Genomic DNA, 9107 nt, shown 5'->3' on the forward strand with positions numbered 1-9107 from the left:
CATAATAACCATTGCACTCAGGGCAATTTTCAATAGTTGGTAATTTAATACCTTCTTCCCAGCAATGGATAAAAAACGGGCACCTCCAATGATCTTTATGCCGATGCCACTCTTCCCGACGTCTTTCTTCTTGCTGTTGTCGATATCGATCATTATGCTGATGCCAACCCTCCTGCTGCCTTCGATGAGTAATCACAATGCCAGGTCGAGGAGGTTTTTTGGAACTACTACTTTCTCCCAGCAAACCCTTACTTTTTGCATCATCGGTAGTTATCCGATGTTGGGGATCCACTGATGCATTTTTCTCAGCAGCCTCGGACGTCAATACCTTGGTCTTCCCTTTGGCCTCCAACATATTTGCTGGAAAAGGGTGTTGATCAATTTTCATCGGCCTTTGGGCATTGGAAGTACCAAACTTAATTCTCCCAGATTCAATAGCCGATTGTAACTGTTGCCTGAACACCTTGCACTCATTTGTACTGTGTGAAGTTGTATTGTGCCATTTGCAGTACAAGATCTTCTTCAACTCTTCTGCTGATGGGATCATTGTAACACCTCTGGTGTTTTGACCTAATACTAAAATTTGACATGTCATCATGCGCATTGCAAAGCATTCATATAGTATAAAGTTTTGAATGCATTCACTAAATAAGGTTTATTTCATAATGTTGTTATTTCATGTGATGTGTTTTAAAAACCCTAAATACAGATCATGACCACAAGGGTCAAATTTCATGTGTTCATGTGAGGCCATGTGTCATTTGACTCAAATAACCCTAATGGGCCATGTTACTGGTCAAAAATCAAAATTTAAGTAAAAGGAAGACAAATCAAATTTGAATTCATATTCAAATTATAAAAGTCCTTTTTGCCCCTTTTTACTAATTCAAAATCCATGAGGAATTTGGGGTTGAGGCAAAAAGCAAAGTTGGAGATTATTTTATAAGGGTCAACTTTGGTATTCAAAGTTTTTCATGTTTACATACAAAATTTGGAGTAATTTTGGAATGATTCAAATCTTTAAATGTACCCCAAATGTGAAATTCAAAATGGAGGCAGAATTTGAAAATGTTTCTTAAACCAAAGTTGTAGTACTTGAAAAGTTGAGCAACTTTCATTTTTGGAGATTTTCAACTTCTTTAGAAAATTTCTGAGTAATTTGAGATATGAATGCAGTGGCAGTTCTGTAATTATTTCAAAATTTCATCTCCACCTCACTGCTTGCCGCCGGCGCCACGCGGTGTTCACCGCCGATCGGTTTTTCACCGCTTTCGCGCGCAGTGACACGCCGTTGTCACCGTGGCAAGTAAGCCCGTGCGTTGGCGACACCGGACGCCTCCTTCCGGGCTATAAATAGCCACCGTCGCCGCCGTCGCTTCCATTTCTTCCCTCTGCTCTGCTCCGCCACCGCGTAGCTCCACCGCTCGCCGTAGGTCTCGTCAAGCCGCGTCTGTCGTTCCTAGCTACGTCAACGCGAGCGCTTTGGTCTTATGCTCCACCTCGACTTGCTCTCGTCGCTGGTGTTGGCCGGAATCGCCCGGCGCAACCCGTCTTCCCCGTGACCGGTCAGAGCTCCGCCGCGACTGCCTTCACCGTGGCCAGGCTACTCCAGGCCGTCTCCGACTGCACCAAGCACATCACCGTGATCGCTGTGAGCTCCTGAGCGTGTTGCTCACTCTTCCTTTGACTCTACTGCACCGTAGCCCTAGTAACAACGATCACCGTCGGGTCCGAGCCGCCATGGCCGGCGTCGGGTTCCTTTCGGTGTGTCCTTTTCTATTTTGAGGCTTGGGATAGGTGCGCGACTTGGTGTAGATCATGTAGGAGCAGTTCGTGTCGCCGGGGAGTCACCACCGGCGCGTTTTGCTGGCCGGAGCTGGCCGCGCCGCCGTGCCTTGCCCACTGTCGCTGACGCGTGGGGTCAGGCTGTCAGTGATGCTGAGGAAGAAGAACAGTGAGCCTTGGTTATTTTCTGATTTTGAATAGTGCAGAGATTTGGCAATTTTGTAGGAATTTATTTACACATTCAAAAATTCTGAAAATTTTTGTGTAGCTTCTGTACATGTTCTAGTATGATTTAAAAATTTGAAACTTGGAATTTGAATAAATTTTTAATGTTCAAATATTTGGTCCATTAATTGAAAAATGCAATTTCCATGATTTTTGTAGGTCACTATATAACTCCAAAAATTATGAAATTTATTTTGATACACTAATTTATCATGAGGAAGCTTACATAAAAATTTGACCTTAATTGGACAAAGTTTATTTTATGACTAATGAAGACTTACTTATTTAATTAATTATTCATTTAATCAATGTTTGATCAATTAAGATTTGTTTGACTTTAGATTTGATTGTTGACCTTGGGTCATTAACTTATAATAATCCTTAGAACTTTAATTAGTATTTGAACTCATACCTAATTTGTAATTAGTAAATCTTAATGGCATTTCATGTGATAACAAAAGTCATTAATACGTTAACTCGTCGAAACCCTAAGTGTTGATTAGTGTTGGATCTTGTTTTGGTCATGTTTTGTGACTAGTAGGGTTCCAAGATCCATTAGGTCAAGTCAAATGTGTAATTCTTATTGATAGGGTTACAGGTTGGTTTTGTTGGCTTGCAACTGTACCGCGAAATAAAATCGTTTGCGGGTGTTTTTACATTTCATGTGCCGTGAAAGCATCATGTTTACATTTTCATCATGTTAAAGCATATGTTATCATTTCGTGTAGAACCCGAGAACGAAACGATTCTAGTTGAGCAAGTTCTGGAAGAATCCCCGGTTGTCACGGGATTTGATAATTGTGGTACTAATCCGGGACCGGAAATCGTCAACGAAGGCAAGCCCCGGTTTATGCATTAAGCCATTACCTTGTTACTTTGAAAAGTTTATCACCTATGTTACTTACTGCATTAAGTTGATTACTTCAAATGTTACCTACTTGATGCATTACCTACCTTGTTACTTGTTTACCATCCTTGAAGATGTTTTTATTTACAAAGGCGTAGAATGCTTAGTATGCTTTATAGTAGGCTTTCAAAGTAAAAGTTTCGATACAGTCAGAGATGGCATACTGGCCAAAGAAAGAAAGAATGTAGAATGAATTAGAGACTAGTCGGGTGACTTATCTTGAATTTTGGGTAATGTTGCCGATTATGTCGCTTAAAGGCCACTCATTGTGGATCTTCTGAACGAGACACTTTGTAGTACTGGTCACATACTCCGGTAAGCCTACTTCGGCTAATCCGATACTAAGACGAATGCCCGCGCACTGGGAGTGGAGAGATGGCGGGAGTAGCGTGTACCCTCGTGGCTGGAATGTGGCTGGATTTGAGGTGTGCTGTGCTCTCGGGTGGCGTGGAGACGGCTTAGTATAGGAAGATCCGATAGCAAGGTTGATATATGCAAGATTAAGTTCTACATATGTCGTGTGATAAGGAATCCCCAGCTGGGACTTGAATCAATTCGAATTGCCGGTGCTCCGTGGATATGGAGACTCGATTCATTACAGAAGCAATGTAGTACTGGTGAATTACTAAAATATGAGAAAAAGAATGGAATGAGAAGGAATGAAATATGGGAAATGTACATTTAGTTTGAGATAAAGAACAAAAAGAACTTGGTGGTAAAACTTGAAAATAGAATGAAGAATAGTAAGCTTTTGGCAAAGAACTTTTGAATCTTGCTACATCCTTACCTTGTCCCAAACCCCTGCATCTCTAAAGTCTTACACCCCGTTACGTCGGGTTAGTCTTGTTGAGTACCTTTGTACTCAGGGTTTGTTAACCCTTGTTGCAGGCGAGTCGCATGCGCAGGCTTGTTTTGGTCCCTGCTGCATGTCGGTGTTTGAAGTCAACGATGATGAGGAGTAATGAATGGCCTTTGGACAAGGCGTTAGTTTGTATGATAAATAAAGTTAATGTAATATTATCCCGCTACTATGGTTGTATGACACTTGTGGTATTGTAACTTTGAAAACAACTGGTTTGTAATAATGTTATCTTAAGACTTCCGCTATCTTTTACTCTGGTATATATATTTGAATAAACTGTTGTAATCTGCAATGACTGTGATTGGGATCCTGTTTGAAAAGTGAAACGTGGATGATTCGGGTTTCCCGAGGACACCCGACAGACCTGTTGAGTTGTTGGGGACTCGTGTACGCTATCCGAGGTCTGTTAAGACAACGATAGGTGCATGTGGGCCCGATTCCTTAGGAGGTTCTGCCACAGCTGGTATCAGAGCCAGGTTCCCATCTAAGATCATTGTAGGTTACTTTGGAAAACCTTCAAAATGATTTGGATCCATGAAAGTAAACATGATATTTTGAAAGTTCAATTTCTTTCTTCTTACCTTTGATCTAGACTCGATCCTGACTTATTTGAAAAGTTTGTGGCGGATAATATGATTAGGTTTGTCCTATGAATTATAAAAATCTAGTACTCATGATTATATTAATCTTTTGGTACTTAGATTCGTAAGATCGATTCATGCATCATGCTTAAGCACAATGCATATTAATTCCCCTTAATAGTGGTTGGGTAAGTAATGTCAATTCCATTCTTGCTAACCTCCGTTATCCTCAAGCTATTCTTATAGTCCTACCCTAAATTCTTCAGGCTATGGCAAAGACCAAGAAAACCGCACGCAAGTCCACCGGACCTCATGGAGTCCCTCGTCACCAATTGGCACCAAGAAACCATGAGCTTGGTGAAGGAAGTTCCAAGAACCTAGGAGAGGAAGGATCTTCAAGCAACCCCGCCAACATCGAGAACCTTAACAAGGAGCTCAACACTCTTCGTCGAGCTCATGCTAAAGACCAAGAAGAGCTGGCGGAAATGCAAAGGGGTATCACCATGACCATGGAGCTGTGGAATGAAGCCTGGACACGAGAAGATGCGGCCAATGAACGCGTCAATGAGTTGGAGTTCTACGTAGAGGACCTGGAGATGGACAATGCCATTCTTCACGAGAATGTCCATATGCTGTATGCTCAACTTCATCCTCCTCATGGGGATGGTGAAGTTACCGATGAAGAAATGATTGTAGCTCCAGGAGAAGTCAAGAATGAAGAAGAGGAGGAGGACCCTGAGGAGTTAGTGTACTTCTCAGACGAAGATGAGGTTTCGTCTGATACGGGCACGGATGCCGAAGACTGAAAACTTGTAGTAGTAGTTCCTTTACTGTTTTCCTAGAGAACCAGGGTTGTCTTGTGGGATACAAGACATGTAATTTAAATAAGAACCTTTTGTAGCATGCAACCTTTAAAAAGCTTTCAATAAAGAATAATGTAAGTAAATGTGTTTCTCTAACAGATGCCTCATCCTATCACCCGAACTAGTGCTAGTGGCTCGCATGATGATGATGAGTGCCCAAATCCTCCACCAATGCCCTCGACTATGATAGATGCCATAGCTGCACTCGTCAACGCAACGGCAGAGAATGCCAGGCTGTTAAGGGAGTTGGCACAGAACCAGCAGGCACCATACCCTAATCGTGGCCGTCGTAATAATGGAAACGACGAGTCGACCTATGTGGATTTTACTGACACACGTCCGCCTATGTTCTCAAAGGCAGACGAACCTTTAGAAGCTGATGATTGGCTTAGGACAATAGAGCAAAAGTTCGAGCTGATCCACTGTACTGAGGTTCAAAAACCAAGGTTTGCGGCACAGCAACTCCGAGGAGCTGCCGGTGCTTGGTGGGCAAATTTGGTAGCAGTACAGCCCGTTGGTCACCAAATCAACTGGAGGGAGTTCAAGGATGCCTTCAGGGCACATTATATTCCGGACGGTGTGATGACCATGAAGCTGGAAGAGTTCTTGGCTCTTAAGCAAGGGGAGCACCCGGTGATGCAATATGTTGGGCGTTTCAACCACCTGTCTCAGTATGCTATTGAGTATGTCAATACGGACAAGAAGAAAAAGAATCATTTTCTTCGAGGCTTGAATACTAAACTTCAGACAATGATGGCAGCCTGTGGTAATGCAACTTACCATGAAACAATCAACATTGCTATCGCTTCGGAAGAAAATTACCGCCGACACAAAGAGGCGAAGAAGAAGAAAATATTTGCTTCCGGATCATCAAGTGGCAAGCGTCAGAAGATAGTATACCATCCTCAGAATCATGGCCGTACGCCATTCTGCCCACAACAAGGCCAAAGCAGGCAGCAAATCTTTATTCGCCCTGCAACTAATACACCTTATACTCATCAAGCACCTCAGCAGCCGAACAATGCCAATAATACAAACCGCAATGCTACTCCCCAGAATCACAATTTTCCATGCTATAATTGTGGTAAACCCGGGCACTTTTCCCGAGAATGTCCGTATCCTAGGAAGAACAATCCTGATGCAACCAAAGCCCCTGTTAATCAAGCTCAGAATCAGTACAAGAGCAATGCTCAGAACCATCAAAAGGGTCCGGCTGAGAAGAAAACTGGAAGGGTATTCTATACGCAAGTGGAGTCTATTCCAGAAGGAGAACCAGTTATGATGGGTATGTTTCCCATTGCTAAGCATCCTGCAATTACCTTATTTGATTCCGGTGCATCCCATACATTCATCAATCGTACATTTGTTGTGAAGCATGGGATAGCTATTGGGGAAACAAAAGAACCCTATCATATACAGTCGCCTGGGGGACGAATCTGTACGAGGGAGGTAGTTCAGCATGTACCTATTGATTTGGGAGGTTATGAGTTCCCTACCAATATGCTGATATTAAAGGATCAAGATATAGATGTGATCCTTGGTATGAATTGGTTAACTCAACACGGGGCTATCATAGATGTCCTGCGTAGAACAATAAGGGTAAATGCACCTGACAGCAAAACCCAACTTCTCATCCAACTTCCTTTTCCTAAGAGTACTGTGGAGACAGTCTGTGCAACTATTGTTGAAGGAGCCGAGGAAATTTCAGTGGTATGTGAGTTTACGGATGTCTTTCCCGATGACTTGCCTGGTCTGCCACCAGACCGAGACGTAGAGTTCAGAATTGATCTAAAACCAGGGACAGCACCAGTGTCCAGAAGAGCATATAGGATGCCACCGAAAGAATTAGCAGAATTAAAAATGCAACTACAAGAGTTGTTAGACAAGGGTTTCATTCAACCCAGTTCATCACCTTGGGGATGTCCTGCTATTTTCGTGAAGAAGAAGGACCAAACCTTAAGGTTATGTGTTGATTATAGGCCATTAAATGAAGTCACTATCAAGAACAAATATCCCTTACCTCGAATCGATTTACTTTTTGATCAACTTGTGGGAGCTAAGGTATTCTCAAAGATAGACTTAAGATCAGGCTACCACCAGATTAAGATCAGACATGAAGATGTGCCAAAGACAGCGTTTACTACCCGATATGGACTTTATGAGTATTTAGTCATGTCTTTTGGGCTGACCAATGCCCCGGCTCATTTCATGTACCTGATGAACTCAGTTTTCATGCCTGAGTTGGATAAGTTTGTCGTGGTGTTTATTGATGACATTCTTATCTATTCTAAGAGCAAAGAGGAACATGCGGAACATCTCCGTATTGTTCTACAAAGATTAAGAGATCACCAACTATATGCCAAATTCAGCAAATGTGCATTTTGGTTGGAGGAAGTACAATTTCTGGGTCATGTGCTATCTACTGAAGGTATAGCTGTTGATCCGAGCAAGGTAGAAGAAGTCCTTAATTGGAAAGCACCTACAACTGTTCATCAAGTTCGTAGCTTCCTGGGGTTGGCAGGGTATTACCGTCGGTTTATCCCTGACTTCTCCAGAATTGCGAAGCCAATTACTGGACTGTTGAAAAATCAAACAAAGTTTGTATGGTCAACCGAATGTGAAGAGGCCTTTCAGACATTGAAGAAGTTGTTGACAACTGCACCAGTATTAGCACAACCTGATATCGAGAGGCCATTTGATATCTATTGTGATGCATCTGGAATTGGTATTGGCTGCGTTCTTATGCAAGAAGGCAGAGTCATAGCATATGCTTCCAGACAACTCAAGAAGCATGAAGAACATTATCCCACCCATGATCTTGAATTAGCTGCTGTTGTCCATTCACTCAAGATTTGGCGACATTATTTATTGGGCAATATATGTCATATCTATACGGATCACAAGAGTCTGAAATACATCTTCACTCAGTCAGAGCTGAATATGAGACAAAGGAGATGGTTAGAACTTATTAAAGATTATGACTTAGAAGTACATTATCATCCGGGCAAGGCTAATGTGGTTGCCGATGCCCTGAGTCGCAAGAGTCATTGTCATTGCCTAATTGTAGAACCTATGCAGCGAACATTGTGTCAAGAGATGGAGCATCTGAATTTACAAATCATGGAACAAGGTTCCCTGTCCAATATTGTAGTTGAGTCCACTATCAAAGACCAGATCATTGCTGCTCAACAGAAAAGTAAGGGCATAGCCCATATTAAGGATAAAGTCAAATCTGGAAAACCAACATGTTTCAAGATTGATGAGTCAGATGTTGTATGGTTCAAGGATAGGTTGGTAATACCCAAAAATCCAGAGTTGCGAAAGCAGATTCTAGATGAAGCTCATTCTACAAGATACTCCATTCATCCGGGTAGCAACAAAATGTATCATGATCTGAGAAAGAGATATTGGTGGACCAAAATGAAAATAGAAATAGCTCAATATGTGGCCAAGTGTGATATTTGCCAGAGAGTCAAAGCAGTTCATATGAAGACTGCAGGTCCATTACATTCGTTGCCAGTTCCATCTTGGAAGTGGGAAGATATTTGTATGGACTTCATCATGGGATTGCCTAGGACATCTGCAGGCTACAATTCAATATGGGTTATTGTTGATCGACTAACCAAAATAGCTCATTTCTTGCCAGTCAGAGATAAATATCGAGCAGAGCAGTATGCAAAGCTTTATCTTGATAGAATTTTTAGTCTGCATGGGGCACCCAAGACCATTGTCTCTGATAGAGGGTCATTGTTCATATCCAAGTTTTGGAAAAGTTTACATGAGTCTTTAGGAACTAAACTTATCCGTAGTTCTGCTTATCATCCGCAAACAGACGGACAGACTGAAAGGGTAAATCAAATTCTTGAAGATATGTTAAGAGCATG

Source organism: Miscanthus floridulus, chromosome 2, assembly GCF_019320115.1.
Source record: "Miscanthus floridulus cultivar M001 chromosome 2, ASM1932011v1, whole genome shotgun sequence".
NCBI lineage: Eukaryota > Viridiplantae > Streptophyta > Magnoliopsida > Poales > Poaceae > Miscanthus > Miscanthus floridulus.